This window comes from Triticum dicoccoides, chromosome 3A (genome assembly GCF_002162155.2).
Source record: "Triticum dicoccoides isolate Atlit2015 ecotype Zavitan chromosome 3A, WEW_v2.0, whole genome shotgun sequence".
Taxonomy (NCBI): domain Eukaryota; kingdom Viridiplantae; phylum Streptophyta; class Magnoliopsida; order Poales; family Poaceae; genus Triticum; species Triticum dicoccoides.
This window is the reverse complement of record NC_041384.1, coordinates 24466409-24484563: the sequence shown is the minus strand read 5'-3', so window position 1 is coordinate 24484563 and position 18155 is coordinate 24466409.

Genomic DNA, 18155 nt, shown 5'->3' with positions numbered 1-18155 from the left:
TAGCTCCTCGTTGGGTTCGACAATCTTACTTATCGAAAGAGGCTACAATTGATCCCCTACACTTGTGGGTTATCAAGACCTTTTTCTGGCGCCGTTGCCGGGTAGCAATAGCGTGGGGTGAATATTCTCGTGTGCGCTTGTTTGCTTTATCACTAAGTAGTTTTTATTTGTTTTTTTAGTTGTTCTTTATCTTTAGTTATGGATATGGAACACGGAATACCAAAAAATTAGGTGTACTTGCTGCGCATGGAGATGAGGAGCCTCCTAAAACCCTTGATGCTCATTATGTGAAAGATATTATGTACTACTTTGATAATCCTGAGAAAACCCCATTCAATTATGTAATGGGAGTAACGTTGGATCAACGTGAATACTTTAGGGATTACCGCTTGACACAAAAAGGGAAACTATTATGGGATCAAATTCATATATTGAGGTGGTATGCTCGGCAAGTATGCTTGAGTTATGATTATACTTGTTGCTCTAGGATGAAGGCTCCACACCTTCCCTTTTCATGTGAATTTAATGATAATGAAACCTTGGCTTCTTATGCTAATGGTATATATGATTACTATGATGTGGAACAAATAGAAGAATTTGTTGCTTTTAAGGGTGCTTATGAAATTGAATCTTTGTTTGAAAAGCATGAAGCTTATGATGATGATGTTTATAGGCCTGAAAATTTAGCTATCTTACAATATTTCTATGATAATTATGAATATAATTCCTATACTATTGCGCTTATTGAGAAAGTCTCCGCTGCCCAAGAAGAGACTAATATTTTGCAGGAATCTATGGAAGAAGAAATTTATGAAACTGTGAGCTCATTGGATGAAAAAGATGAGGAGGAGAGCAAAGAACAAAAGGAGGAAGAGCGGATTGATCACCCGTGCCCACCTTCTAATGAGAGTAACTCTTCAACTCATACATTTTTTAATTTCCCTTCATGCTTACCGAAGGATGACTGCTATGATCCCGTTGATTCTTTTGAAATATCCCTTTTTGATGATGCTTGCTATGCTTGTGGCCAAGATGCCAATATGAATTATGCTTATGGAGATGAACTTGCTATAGTTCCTTATGTTAAACATGAAATTGTTTCTATTGCACCCACACATGATAGTCCTATTATCTTTTTGAATTCTCCAAACTACATTATATCGGAGAAGTTTGTGCTTATTAAGGATGATATTGATGGGTTGCCTTCTACTGTTGCACATGATGATTTTGATAGATATAATATGCATGTGCTTGCTGCTCCTACTTGCAATTATTATGAGAGAGGAACTATATCTCCACCTCTGTATGTTTCCAACACGATAAAATTGCAAGAAACTGTTTATACTATGCATTGGCCTTTACTTTGTGTGCATGAATTGTTCTTTTATGACATGTCGATGCATAGGAAGAGAGTTAGACTTCGTTGTTGCATGATATATGTTACTTTGTGCTCACTACTAAATTATAAATCATTGCTAATTAAAATTGGCTTTGATATACCTTGGGATCTGGGTGGATTCACTACTTGAGCACTATATGCCTAGCTTAATGGCTTTAAAGAAAGCGCTGCCAGGGAGACAACCCGGAAGTTTTAGAGAGTCATTTGTTTCTGTTGAGTGCTTTCATATAGTTTAAAAACAACAAAAATAAAGAGGGGAACCCAAAAAAATTTCAAAAAGGAAAGTGAAAGTGAGAGAGACAAGCATTCTTGAAGTGGGAGCTAGCCTTGAACTTTGTTCATGCTCACGGAAACTTTGTGAATCTTGATTACAGAAACTTTTCAACAAAAATAATTATCCCCTTGTACAATTCCATTGTATTATAAAAATAATGTGCCAAGGTTTGCCTTTAGGATGTTTACTATGCTTGTTAGTTTGTACGGTGCAGGACAGAAACTTTGGCTGTAGTGCGCGATTTTACATTTTTTACTGGAACGTCAAACGGTTCCGATTCTTTTTGCACTGTCTTTCTGTACAAATTAGTTATGTTTCCTAATTTTTGTAGAATATTTAAAGTATTATAGGTATGATGAATGTTCAGATTGTTACAGACTGTTCTGTTTTAGACAGATTCTGTTTTTGATGCATAGTTTGCTTGTTTTGATGAAACTATCGATTCATATCACTGGGTTAAGCCATGTAAAAGTTATACTAAAGTAGACACAATGAAAAAACAAAATATGAATTGGTTTGCAACAGTACTTAGAGTAGTGATTTTATTTATTATACTAACGGATCTTACCGAGTTTTCTGTTGAAGTTTTGTGTGGATGAAGTGTTCGATGATCGAGAAGGTCTCGATGTGAGAAGAAGGAAGAGAGGCAAGAGCTGAAGCTTGGGGATGCCCGAGGCACCCCAAGTAAATATTCAAGGAGACTCAAGCATCTAAGCTTGGGGATGCCCCGGAAGGCATCCCCTCTGTCTTCAACAAGTATCAGTACGTTTTTGGATTCGTTTCGTTCATGCGATATGTGCAATCTTGGAGCGTCTTTTGCATTTAGTTTTCATTTTTATTTTATGCACCATGCTGGTACGAGATAGTCCTTGGTTGATTTATAGAATGGTCTATGCACTTCACTTATATCTTTTGAGTATGGCTTTATAGAATGCTTCATGTGCTTCACTTATATCATTTGAAGTTTGGATTGCCTGTTTCTCTTTACATAGAAAACCACCATTTGTAGAATGCTCTTTTGCTTCACTTATGATTGTTAGAGCGTGGGTATATCTTTTGTAGAAAGATTTAAACTCTTTTGCTTCACTTATATCTATTTAGAGAGATGACAGGAACTGGTCATTCACGTGTTTAGTCATAAAATCCTACATAAAACTTGTAGATCACTGAATATGATATGTTTGATTCCTTGCAATAGTTTTGTGATATAAAGATGGTGATATTAGAGTCATGCTAGTGGGTAGTTGTGGATTAGTAGAAATACTTGTGTTGAGGTTTGTGATTCCCGTAGCATGAACGTATGGTGAACCGTTATGTAACGAAGTCGGAGCATGACGTATTTATTGATTGTCTTCCTTATGAGTGGCGGTCGGGGACGAGCGATGGTCTTTTCCTACCAATCTATCCCTCTAGGGGCATGCGTAGTAGTACTTTGCTTCGAGGGCTAATAAAATTTTGCAATAAGTATGTGAGTTCTTTATGACTAATGTTGAGTCCATGGATTATACACACTCTCACCCTTCCATCATTGCTAGCCTCTCTAGTATCGCGCAACTTTCGCCGGTACCATAAACCCACCATATACCTTCCTCAAAACAGCCACCATACCTACCTATCATGGCATTTCCATAGCCATTCTGAGATATATTGCCATGCAACTTCCATCATCATCATATACATGACTTTGAGCATTCATTGTCATATTGCTTTGCATGATCATAAGATAGCTAGCATGATGTTTTCATGGCTTGTCCGTTTTTGATGTCATTGCTATGCTAGATCATTGCACATCCCGGTACACCGTTGGAGGCATTCATATAGAGTCATATATTTGTTCTAGTATCGAGTTGTAATATCGAGTTGTAAGTAAATAAAAGTGTGATGATCATCATCATTAGAGAATTGCCCCAGCGAGGAAAGGATGACGGAGACTATGATTCCCCCACAAGTCGGGATGAGACTCCAGACGAAAAAAATAGTAATAAAAAGGCCAAAAAAGAGAAGGCCCAAAAAATGAGAGAAAAAGAGAGAAGGGGCAATGTTACTATCCTTTTACCACACTTGTGCTTCAAAGTAGCACCATGTTCTTCATATAGAGAGTCTCTTGAGTTATCACTTTCACATACTAGTGGGAATTTTCATTATAAAACTTGGCTTGTATATTCCGATGATGGGCTCCCTCAAATGCCCGAGGTCTTCATGAGCAAGCAAGTTGGATGCACACCCACTTAGTTTTCAGTTTGTGCTTTCATACACTTATAGCTCTTAGTGCATCCGTCGTATCTATAATTTTTGATTGTTCCATGCCAATATTCTACAACTTTTATATACTTTTGGCAACTTTTTATACTATTTTTGGGACTAACATATTGATCCAGTGCCCAGCGCAAGTTCCTGTTTGTTGCATGTTTTATGTTTCGCAGAAAACCCATATCAAACGGAATCCAAACGGGATAAAAACGGACGGAGATTTTTTTTTAATATTTGGAGAACATGGGAAGAAAAGCAACGCAAGACGGTGACCGAGGGAGGCACGAGGCAGGGGGGCGCCCCCCACCCCCTAGGCGCGCCCCTGATCCTCATGGGCCCCTCGTAAGGTGGTTGATGCTATTCTTTTGCCGCAAGAAAGCTATTTTTCAGGAAAAAATCATGGCGAAGGTTTCAGTCCAATCGGAGTTACGGATCTCCATATATATATATACAAAACGGTGAAAGGGCAGAAGAGGAGAACGCAGAAACAGAGAGAGACAGAGAGACAGATCCAATCTTGGAGGGGCTCTCGCCCCTCCCATGCCATGGAGACCAAGGACCAGAGGGGAAACCCTCCTGCCATGTAGGGAGGAGGTCAAGGAAGAAGAAGAAGGGGGGAGGCTCTCCCCCTCTCTTCCGGTGGCACCGGAACACCGCCGGGGCCATCATCATCACTGCAATCTTCACCAACAACTTCACCAACTCTCCCCCCCTCTATGAAGCGGTGTAACCCCTCTTTTACCCGCTGTAATCTCTACTTAAACATGGTGCTCAACGCTATATATTATTTCCCAATGATGTACGGGTATCCTATGATGTTTGAGTAGATCCGTTTTGTCCCATGGGTTAATTGATGATCAAGATTGGTTTGAGTTGCATGTTTTATTATTGGTGCTGTCCTATGGTGCTCTCCGTGTCGCGCAAGCGTGAGGGATCCCCGTTGTAGGGTTTGCAATATGTTCATGATTTGCTTATGGTGGGTGGCGTGAGTGACAGAAGCATCTACTCGAGTAAGTAGGTTGTTTGCGTAGGGGATAAAGAGGACTTGATACTTTAATGCTATGGTTGGGTTTTACCTTAATGATCTTTAGTAGTTGCGGATGATTGCTAGAGTTCCAATCATAAGTGCATATGGTCCAAGTAGAGAAAGTATGTTAGCATATGTCTCTCCCTCATATAAAATTGCAACAATGATTATCGGTCTAGTTGTCGGTTGCCTAGGGACAAATAACTTTCTCGTAACAAAAAGTTTTCTAATAAAACTAATTTAGTTGTGTCTTTATCTAAACAGCCACTACTTTTTATTTACGTGCTCTTTATTATCTTGCAAACCTATCCAAAAACACCTACAAAGTACTTCTAGTTTCATACTTGTTCTAGGTAAAGCGAACGCTAAGCGTGCGTAGAGTTGTATCGGTGGTCGATAGAACTTGAGGGAATAATTGTTCTACCTTTAGCTCCTCGTTGGGTTCGACACTCTTACTTATCGAAAACTGTTGCGATCCCCTATACTTGTGTGTTATCAAGTCCTTTTTCTGGCACCGTTGCCGGGGAGCAATAGCGTGGGGTGAATATTCTCGTGTGTGCTTGTTTGCTTTATCACTAAGTAATTTTTATTTGCTGTTCTAAGTTGTTCTCTATCTTTAGTTATGGATATGGAACACGAAATACAAAAAAAGGTTTACATGCTACTCATGTAGATGGGGAACCTCCTAAAACGCTCGATGCTCATTATGTGAAAGATATTATGTACTACTTTGATAATCCTAAGAAAACCCCATTCAATTAAGTTATGGGATACATGTTGGATCAACGTGAATACTTTAGGGATTATCGCTTGACTCAAAAAGGGAAACTATTATGGGATCAAATTTATATGTTGTATTGGTATGCTAGGCAACTATGCTTGAGATATGATTATACTTGTTGCTCTAGGGTGAAGGCTCCACACCTTCCCTTTTCATGCAAATTTAATAATGATAAAACCTTGGCTTCTTATGCTAATGGTATATATGATTACTGTGATGTGGAACAAATAGAAGAATTTGTTGCTTTTATGGGTGCTTATGAAATTGAATCTTTGTTTAAATAGTGCGAAAATTTTGATGATTCAGTTTATAGACCTGGAAATTTAGCTATCCTTAAATATTGCTATGAGAATTATAAATTCAACTCCGATATTGATGATTTTATTGAGAAAGTCTCCGCTGTCCAAGAAGAGACTAATATTTTGCAGGAGTCTATGGAAGAAGAAACTGATGAAATTGTGAGCTCATTGGATGAAACAGATGATGAGGAGAGCGAAGAACAAAAGGAGGAAGAGCGGATTAGCTACCCATGCTTACCTTCTAATGAGAGCAACTGTTCAACTCATACTTTGTTTAATTTCCCTTTGTGCTTCGAAGGATGATTGCTATGATGATTGTTATGATCCCGTCGATTCTTTTGAAATATACCTTTTGATGATGCTTTCTGTGCTTGTGGCCAAGATGATGCTTGTGGAGATGAACTTGCTATAGTACCTTATGTTAAACATGAAATTGTTGTTATTGCACCCATGCATGATAGTCCTATTAATTCTCCCAACTACACTATATCGGAGAAGTTTACTCTTGTTAAGGATTATATTGATGGGTTGCCTTTTACTATTGCACATGATGATTTTGATGAATATAATATGCATGTGCTTGCTGCTCCTACTTGCAATTATTATGAGAGAGGAACTATATCTCCACCTCTCTATGTTTCCAATACGATAAAATTGCAAGAAACTGTTTATATTATGCATTGGCCTTTACTTTGTGTGCATGAATTGTTCTTTTATGACATGCTGATGCATAGGAAGAGAGTTAGACTTCGTCATTACATGATATATGCTACCTTGTGCTCACTATTAAATTCCAAATCATTGTTAATTAAAATTGGCTTTGATATACCTTGGGATCCGGGTGGATTCATTACATGAGCACTATATGCCTAGCTTAATGGCTTTAAAGAAAGCACTACCAGGGAGACAACCCGGAAGTTTTAGAGAGTCATTTATTTCTGTTGAGTGCTTTCATATAGTTTAGAAACAAAAAAAAAAGAGGGGAACCCAAAACTTATCAAAAAGAAAAGTGAAAGTGAGATAGACGAGCATTGTGAAAGTGGGGGACGTCCTTGAACTTTGTTCAAGCCCATGAAAACTTTGTGAATCTTAATTACAGAAATTTTTTTAAAAAATAATTATCCCTTTGTACAATTCCATTGTATTATAAAAATAATGTGCCAAGGTTTGCCTTTAGAATGTTTATAATGCTTGTTGGTTTGTACGGTGCAGGACAGAAATTTTGGCTGTAGTGCGCGATTTTACATTTTTTACTGGAATGTCAAGTGGTTCTGATTCTTTTTGCGCTGTCTTTCTATAAAAATTGTTTATTATTCCTAATTTTTGTAAAAAATTAAAGTATTATAAGTATGGTGAATGTTAAGATTATCACAGACTATTCTGTTTTAGATAGATTCTGTTTTTGATGCATAGTTTGCTTGTTTTGCTGAAACTATCGAATTATATCAGTGGATTAAGCCATGGAAAATTTATACTACAGTAGCTATAATGCAAAAAACAAAATATGAATTGGTTTGCAACATTACTTAGAGTGGTGATTTGCTTTATTATACTAATGGATCTTACCGAGTTTTCTATTGAAGTTTTGTGTGGATGAAGTGTTCGATGATCGAGAAGGTCTTGATATGAGAAGAAGGAAGAGTGGCAAGAGCTCAAGCTTGGGGATTCCCTAGTCACCCCAAGTAAATATTCAATGAGACTCAATCTTTTAAGCTTGGGGATTCCCCGGAAGGCATCCCCTCTTTCTTCAACAAGTATCGGTATGTTTTTGGATTCGTTTCATTTATGTGATATGTGCGGATCTTGGAGCATCTTTTGCATTTAGTTTTCATTTTTCTTTTATGCATCATGCTGTTATGAGATAGTCATTGGTTGATTTATAGAATTCTCTATGCACTTGACTTAAATCTTTTGAGTATCGCTTTATAGAATGCTTCATGTGCTTCACTTATATCATTTGAAGTTTGGATTGCCTATTCTCTTCACATAGAAAACTGCCATTTGTAGAATTATCTTTTGCTTCACTTATATTTGTTAGAGCGTGGGCATATATTTTGTAGAAAGAATTAAACTCTCTTGCTTCACTTATATCTATTTGGAGAGATGACAGGAACTGGTCATTCACATGGTTAGTCATAAAATCCTACATAAAACTTGTAGAACACTGAATATGATATGTTTGATTTTCCTTACAATAGTTTTGCGATATAAAGATGGTGATATTAGAGTCATGCTAGTGGGTAGTTGTGGATTGTAGAAATACTTGTGTTGAAGTTCGTGGGTCCCGTAGCATGCACGTATGGTGAACTGTTATGTGATGAAGTCGGAGCATGATTTATTTATTGATTGTCTTCCTTATGAGTGGCGGTCAGGGACGAGTGATGGTCTTTTCCTACCAATCTATCCCCCTAGGAGCATGCGCGTAGTACTTTGTTTCGATGACTAATAGATATTTGCAATCAGTATGTGAGTTCTTTATGACTAATGTTGAGTCCATGGATTATCCGCACTCTCACCCTTCCATCATTGCTAGCCTCTCTAGTATCGCGCAACTTTCGCTGGTACCTTAAACCCACCATATACCTTCCTCAAAATAGCCACCACACCTACCTATCATGGCATTTCCATAGCCATTCCGAGATATATTGCCATGCAACTTCCATCATCATCATATACATGACTTGAGCATTCATTGTCATATTGCTTTGCATGATCGTAAGACAGCTAGCATGATGTTTTCATGGCTTGTCCGCTTTTTGATGTCATTGCTACGCTAGATCATTGCACATCCCGGTACACCGCCGGAGGCATTCATATAGAGTCATATCTTTGTTCTAGATATCGAGTTGTAATATTGAGTTGTAAGTAAATAAAAGTGTGATGACCATCATTATTAGAGCATTGCCCCGATGAGGAAGGGATGATGGAGACTATGGTTCCCCCACAAGTTGGGATGATACTCTGGACTTTAAAAATAAATAAAAGAGGCCAAAGAATCCCAAATAAAAAAAGAGGCCAAAGAAGCCCACCAAAAAAAATGAAAAAATGAGAGAAAAAGATAGAAGGGGCAATGTTCCTATCCTTTTAGCACACTTATTCAGAGTAGCACCATGTTCTTCATATAGAGGGTCTCTTGAGTTATCACTTTCATATACTAGTGGGAATTTTCATTATAGAACTTGGCTTGTATATTCCAATGATGAGCTTCCTCAACTGCCCGAGGTCTTCATGAGCAAGCAAGTTGGATGGACACCCACTTAGTTTCAGTTTGAGCTTTCATACACTTATAGCTCTACTGCATCCGTTGCATGGCAATCCCTACACCTCACATTGACATCAATTGATGGGCATGTCCATAGCCCGTTGATTAGCCGCGTCGATGTGAGACTTTCTTCCTTTTTTGTCTCCTCCACACAACCTCCACCATCATATTCTATTCCACCTATAGTGCTATATCCATGGCTCACGCTCATCTATTGCGTGAAAGTTGAAAAGGTTTGAGAAACGTCAAAAGTATGAAACAATTGCTTGGCTTGTCATCGGGGTTGTGCATGATTTGAATATTTTCTGTGGTGAAGATGGAGCATAGCCAGACTATATGATTTTGTAGGGATAACTTTCTTTGGCCATGTTATTTTGAAAAGACATGATTACTTTATTAGTAGGCTTGAAGTATTATTGTTTTGATGTCAAATGATAAAGTATTGCTTTGAATCACTCGTATCTTAATATTCATGCCATGATTAAATATGTGATCAAGATTATGCTAGGTAGCATTCCACATAAAAAAATATCTTTTTTTATCATTTACCTACTCGAGGATGAGCAGGAATTAAGCTTGGGGATGCTGATACGTCTCCGTCGTATCTATAATTTTTGATTGTTCCATGCCAATATTCTACAACTTTTATATACTTTTGGCAATTTTTTATACTATTTTTGGGACTAACATATTGATCCAGTGCCCAGTGCCAGTTCCTGTTTGTTGCATGCTTTATGTTTCGCAGTAAATCCATATCAAATGGAATCCAAACGGGATAAAAACAGACGGAGAATATTTTTGGAATATTTGGAGAATATGGGAAGAAAATCAACGCGAGACGGTGACCGAGGGAGGCACGAGGCAGGGGGCGCCCCCTGACCCTCGTGGGCCCCTAGTAAGGAGGTTGATGCTATTCTTTTGCCGCAATAAAGCTAATTTTCAGGAAAAAATCACGGCGAAGGTTTCAGTCCAATCGAAGTTATGGATCTCCATATATATACTAAACGGTGAAAGTGCAGAAGAGGAGAACACAGAAATAGAGAGAGACAGAGAGATAGATCCAATCTCGGAGGGGCTCTGGCCCCTCCCACACCATGGAGACCAAGGACTAGAGGGTCAAGGAAGAATAAGAAGAAGAAGGGGGCCCCTCTCCCCCTCTCTTCCGGTGGCGCCGAAACACCACAGGGGCCATCATCATCACCGCAATCTTCACCAACAACTTCACCGCCATCTTCACCAACTCTCCCCCTCTATGCAGCGGTGTAACCCCTCTTTTACCCGCTATAATATCTACTTAAACATGGTGCTCAACGCTATATATTATTTCCCAATGATGTATGGCTATCCTATGATGTTTGAGTAGATCCGTTTTGTCCTATGGGTTAATTGATGATCAAGATTGGTTTGAGTTGCATGTTTTATTATTGGTGCTGTCGTATGGTGCTCTCTGTGTCACGCAAGCGTGAGGGATCCCCGTTGTAGGGTTTGCAATATGTTCATGATTTTCTTATGGTGGGTGGCGTGAGTGAGAGAAGCATATACCCGAGTAAGTAGGTTGTTTGCGTAGGCGATAAAGAGGACTTGATACTTTAAGGCTATGGTTGGGTTTTACCTTAATGATCTTTAGTAGTTGCGGATGCTTGCTCGAGTTCCAATCATAAGAGCATATGATCCAAGTAGATAAAGTATTTTAGCTTATGCCTCTCCCTCATATAAAATTGCAACAATGACTACCGGTCTAGTGTCGGTTGCCTAGGGACAAATAACTTTCTCGTAACAAAAAGCTCCCTACTGAAACTAATTTAGTTGTGTCTTTATCTAAACAACCCATACTTTTTATTTACGTGCTCTTTATTATCTTGCAAACCTATCCAAAAACACCTACAAATTACTTCTAGTTTCATACTTGTTCTAGGTAAGGCGAACGCTAAGCGTGCGTAGAGTTGCATCTGTGGTCGATAGCACTTGAGGGAATATTTGTTCTACCTTTAGCTCCTCGTTGGGTTCAACACTCTTACTTACTGAAAACTATTGCGATCCCCTATACTTGTGGGTTATCATACTCCTTCCATTAGACTTCTCTGATGCAGACAAATGCATTGACTGTATAAAAGGTAAATACGCAAAAATGATTAAGAAAGGAGCGGTAAGAGCCACGGGTGTCCTTGAACTCATACGCACTGACATATGTGGACCCTTAATGGTAAGTCTATGGATGGTTTTGATTCGTTCATTACCTTTGTTGGGGAACGTAGTAATTTCAAAAAATTTCCTACGCACACGCAGGATCGTGGTGATGCATAGCAACGAGAGGGGAGAGTGTTGTCCACGTACCCTCGTAGACCGAAAGCGGAAGCGTTAGCACAACGCGGTTGATGTAGTCGTACATCTTCACGATCCGACCGATTAAGTACTGAACATACGGCACCTCCGAGTTCAGCACACGTTCAGCTTGATGACGTCCTTCGAACTCCGATCCAGCCGATCTTTGAGGGAGAGTTTCGTCAGTACGACGGCGTGGTGACGATGATGATGTTCTACCGACGCAGGGCTTCGCCTAAGCACCGCTATGATATTATCGAGGTGGACTATGGTGGAGGGGGCACCGCACACGGCTAAGAGATCCAAGAGATCAATTGTTGTGTCTAGAGGTGCCCCCTGCCCCCGTATATAAAGGAGCAAGGGGGGAGAGGCGGCTGGCCAGGAGGAGGCGCACCAGGGAGGAGTCCGACTCCCACAGGGAGTAGGACTCCCTCCTTTCCTAGTTGGATAAGAAGAAGGGGGAAGGAGGAGGGAGAGAGGAAGGAAAGGGGGGCGCTGCCCCCCTCCTTGTCCAATTCGGACTAGAGGGGGAGGGGGCGCGCGGCTTGCCCTGGCCGCCCCTCCTCTTCTCCACTAAGGCCCATCTTGGCCCTTTAAATCCCCAGAGGGGGGAGGGGTTCCGGTAACCCCCGGTACTCCTGTAAAATCCCGATTTCACCCGGAACACTTCCGATATCCAAATATAGGATTCCAATATATCAATCTTTATGTCTCGACCATTTCGATACTCCTCGTCATCTCTGTGATCACATCCGGGACTCCGAACTACCTTCGGTACATCAAAACACATAAACTCATAATATAATCGTCATCGAAGTTTAAGCGCGCGGACCCTATGGGTTCGAGAACTATGTAGACATGACCGAGACATGTCTCCGATCAATAACCAATAGCGGAACCTGGATGCTCATATTGGCTCCTACATATTCTACAAAGATCTTTATCCGTCAAACCGCATAACAACATACGTTGTTCCCTCTGTCATCGGTATGTTACTTGCCCGAGATTCGATCGTCGGTATCTTAATACCTAGTTCAATCTCGTTACTGGCAAGTCTCTTTACTCGTTCTGTAATACATCATCCCGCAACTCACTCATTAGTTGCAATGCTTGCAAGGCATATAGTGATGTACATTACCGAGTGGGCCTAGAGATACCTCTCCGACAATCGGAGTGACAAATCCTAATCTCGAAATACGCCAACCCAACAAGTACATTCGGAGACACCTGTAGAGCACCTTTATAATCACCCAGTTATGTTGTGACGTTTGGTAGCACACAAAGTGTTCCTCTGGTAAACAGGAGTTGCATAATCTCATAGTCATAGGAACATGTATAAGTCATGAAGAAAGTAATAGTAGAATACTAAACGATCCTGTGCTAAGCTAACGGAATGGGTCAAGTCAATCACATCATTCTCCTAATGATGTGATCCCGTTAATCAAATGACAACTCATGTCAATGGCTAGGAAACATAACCATCTTTGATTAATGAGCTAGTCAAGTAGAGGCATACTAGTGACACTCTGTTTGTTTATGTATTCACACAAGTATTATGCTTCCGGTTAATACAATTCTAGCATGAATAATAAACATTTATCATGATATAAGGAAATAAATAATAACTTTATTATTGCCTCTAGGGCATATCTCCTTTAGTCTCCCACTTGCACTAGAGTCAATAATCTAGATTACACAGTAATGATTCTAACACCCATGGAGCCTTGGTGTTGATCATGTTTTGCTCATGGAAGAGGCTTAGTCAACGGGTCTGCAACATTCAGATCCGTATGTATCTGGAAAATTTCCATGTCTCCCACCTGGACTTGATCCTGGATAGAGTTGAAGCATCTCTTGATGTGCTTGGTTCTCTTGTGAAATCTGGATTCCTTTGCCAAGGCAATTGCACCAGTATTGTCACAAAAGATTTTCATTGGACCCGATGCACTAGGTATGACACCTAGATCGGATATGAACTCCTTCATCCAGACTCCTTCATTTACTGCTTCAAGAAGCAGCTATGTATTCCGCTTCACACGTAGATCCCGCCACAACGCTTTGTTTAGAACTGCACCAACTGACAGCTCCACCGTTCAATGTAAACACGTATCCGGCTTGCGATTTAGAATTGTCCGTATCAGTGTCAAAGCTTGCATCGACGTAACCATTTACGACTAGCTCTTTGTCACCTCGATAAACGAGAAACATATCCTTAGTCCTTTTCAGGTATTTCAGGATGTTCTTGACCGCTGTCCAGTGAGGAGGTCAAGGAAGAAGAAGAAGAAGGGGGGCTCTGTCCCCCTCTCTTTCCGGTGGTACCGGAACACCGCCGGGGCCATCATCATCACCGCAATCTTCACCAACAACTTCACCGTCATCTTCACCAACTCTCCCGCCGTCTATGAAGCGGTATAACCCCTCTTTTACCCGCTGTAATCTCTACTTAAACATGGTGCTCAACGCTATATATTATTTCCCAATGATGTATGGCTATCCTAAGATGTTTGAGTAGATCCATTTTGTCCTATGGGTTAATTGATGATCAAGATTGGTTTGAGTTGCATGTTTTATTATTGGTGCAACTTATCAGAACATAATGGATACTAGGGATTAAACCCTAACAAAACTAACTCGATTACATGATAAATCTCATCCAACCCATCACCGTCCAGCAAGCCTCACTACAAAAAATACACTTCCGTGATGATACGTGTTTGTCACAGTAGGTCGCTTTTTTTTGTCATGCATGTACATCCATGACAAATTTATGACAGAATCAAGATAGTCATACCTGTGCTGTCATAGAAGTGTTCCATGACATTACCAAAATTATCATCACGGAAGTGTCCACTTCCATGACGATAAATCACGCGTCACAGAAGTGCTTTCGTCAAGGGTGACCGACACGTGGCATCCACCGTAACGGAACGCCATTAAGCTATCGGGTCGGGTTTTGGATCCGATAACCCGTTAACAGCCCCGACCAATGGGGATTTTCGACGTGTAAAATCATCATTGGCTGGAGGAAACATGTGCCGGCTCATCGTTGGGACAGATGTCAACCACTCATTGGACGGAAGGCGCCTATGATACGTCGACACGTGGCACGGCCCAACAGAGGCCCATTCCTGTGAAAAGGCCGGCCCGTTTGACTTGGTCAAAAGCTGGTGGGCCGGCCCATGGAAAGCCTGTTAACGGCCTGTTCGAATATAGCCCATTTACAGCCCACTAACCCAAGGCCCGTTACGCCCTATCCGAATTAGGCCCAGTAGCGTCATCTGGGCCATCCAATATGATTCCAGCCCGTTTTCACTTCTGGCCCATGTATGGCCCATGACGTCTTTCGGCCCATATGAGGCCCTATGTAACTCTTGGCCTACTAACGACCCGTGGTGAAACTAGCCCGTAATGAATAGTGTATCACTTTACACCCATTAACGGCCCGTGGTGAAACTGGCCCGTAATGAACAGTGTATCACTTTACACCCATTAACGGCCCATGGTGAAACTGGCCCGTAATGAAAAGTGTATCACTTTATACCCATTAACGGCCCGTTATTCCATTGGGCCGTTTCCAGCCCATGTTATCTTTCGGCCTTCTCAGAGCCCATTTATTCTTGGGCTCATTTCCAGCATTCATTTACTTATGACCCGTTACTGTCATTTTCTGCTTGTGGGCCAAATTCAGCCCGTGGTTACAATCGGCCCGTTTGTGGTCCGTTAATATGTTGGGCCGATTTCATAGCGTCATCAAATATGGCCTATTAATGATGGCCCGTTATGGTCGGCCCATGAACGGACGATTCCAACTCTAGCTCGTTTACGGCCATAATGCGGTCTGTTTGGCCCATGTTTGGCCAATCGATTATATGGTCCGTATAAGGCCCATTGATAATACGACCCACAGAAGCACCATTGTTTCTACGGCCCATAGAAGGCCCATTGTTTCTACGGCCCGTAAAAGGCCCAATGTTTCTATGGCCAGTAGGAGGCCCAGTGTCACTACAGTAAATATTAGCCCATGGTTGTTGTGGCCTAGTTTTAAAAAATAGGTTATTGCAGCCACTAGCTAACCGCGGAAAAAGAACTGCAATGACTTCAAGCAAACAAATAAACAAGACAACAAGGAAATAAATAAGCAAGCAACTAACTCTAGGCTATCACGACTATTACACATATTACATCCACTGGGCATCAAAGTTAGCCACCAGTGCAAATAGAGGGAACAATGCAGCATAACATATACACTGGTTGTCAAAGTTGGCGACCAGCGCAAATAAACGCCGCAGCAAAACAAATCCAAAACTGAAACCACTTCAGAAGATCTCAAGAAACAATATCCTGGGTACCCATAATGCTGGCAAGATGCTTAGCAAGCTTATTAACTTTCTCTTGTTTGGCGCTTAAATCCTCCAGCGCTTGCTGTTGCACCAGAAAATATGCATCTGAATTCTGCAGGGACTTCCTTAGTCCTCCAGCTTCTTGTCGCAGCACATCTGATCAATGTCTTTCAACTTGAAGTGGAGACTCAAGAAGACAAATTGATTCAGGCAGCGAGTTCGAAGAGCTTGTGCCAGCAGTAGTGGCCAGTAACTCGAATACTACATCAAGACAGGACTTTTGGGTTCCCTCACTATCGTCAAGATAGTTTTTATCATCTTTCTTGGAGACCAACAGGGATGTCTCACTATCTTGAACCTTATCTGCATTACTTCCTTTACCATTGGATAACGCGGTACGGTTCTCCAATATTTTGTCTGCATTCTAAAAGAGAAACAAGAAGGCACATCACATGTTTACCATGTTGTATATGAAACTCATTTTGGTAAATGAGTTCAGTAGTAAAGTGGACAGGATAACAACATGAAACAAACATATATCTATGTACCATGGTCACTTTATGGTCTATATCATTCTAGTTTTTGTTGCCAAATCAAGATAGAGGCACAGTTCAAATAATATTTGTTCAAGACAAAGCAGAATAGACAGAATATAAGTGTGGGTAACTATAGAGCAATAAGAACACTTGTAATGTGCATGGCATGAGAACATAACTTTTTATTCAATTGAAACTGAAATCAACATAGAGCAGGTTACAACAGCAAACCAGTTAAAGAAACAGGTTTAAAACATACCTGTTGCGCCATTGGAGTTTCAATTCCATCCTTCAAATTTGAAAATAGTTGGTATGAGTAAATACAGTCATGCAAGAGCAAAGGAGTATGAACCATAGCTACAGAACCTGAACTGAGAACAAATCTTCTTCTCCTTTAAGTGTTGAGTTGGGATTCGGAGTGGTGGTCCTCGTGCTTTGGGCACTGCAGTTCCCTTACCAACTGCTCGTGTTTGGGTGCTCTATGGTGGAGACGGTGCTGTGTTAACTGGAACTAGGTTACTATCTGCCGGGGTTGGGATTAGAAGGGGTGTAGCTGGTTCTCTGTCCAACTGGGCAGGGGTATAATCTGGGAGAGTCTGGGTTATGTGTGGTGGATCAGGTCGTTGGGCAAGTACAACCGTGGTTCTATCTGCATCAACTGGTAGCACTATCTTTTCTGAAGACCGTGTTGTTACTCCCTTAGATATTGCCATCACGCTCTCCAATTCAAGTGGCGGATAAACAAGAAAAGTAATTGGAAGTATAGACATTGTATGATAGACAGGTGCAATGGATAGTGGGGAATAAAAGAGGGCATGAAATAATTCATATTTATGTTGTCTAACCAAACAGGATAGCATGACACAATTTCACATATATGATGGCTAAATAAACAGGATAGCATGACACAATTTCCCATTATGATGGCTAACTAAAAAAGATGGAAAGACATAGTTCAAAATATGAGACTATGTAAACAGGATGACATGACATAACTATATAATGTGTTTATTAAATAGGTTGTGTCGGGGATATACCCCGCGGTGTAAACCGGCCGGAAGTTAACCCGGCCGGACTTGGCAGTTTATCTGAAGACCCTGCTGACACTTGGCGAGTTACTGGCGACCCGCCCTGACCTAACGGTTTATAAACAACCCACCTGGTCATTATAACTCACTGGTGATCCGGCGTGCGGGACAGACGGATGACAAGGCCCAAGGCCCAAAAGGCCGGTTCACGTTTAATGGTGGGCCTGTTTAAGAAGAAAGGCATGAGGAACGTTTATCTTACAAGGAGTTAAGACCCGGACTTGTATCCGGTTTGTATTAGAGATAGACCAGTCCTAATCCTAATAGGACTCTACATGTAACCCGCCCCTCCAACATATATAAGGAGGGGCAGGGCTCCCCAAAAGGGACAAGATTGACAAGTTCCACAAGTTGGACAAGTTAGGTTTAGACAATAGCTCTCGAGATAGAGCACTCTTGTAACCATGATCATCATCATCAATATCAATGAAGCAGGATGTAGGCTTTTACCTCCACCGTGAGGGGCCGAACCTAGGTAAAACATCGTGTCTCTCGTCCCGCTCAACCCCTTCAAGCTACCACATAGATGCGTTGGCCTCGCGACTAAGTCCTTACACTAGGACATCTGCCGTGACAA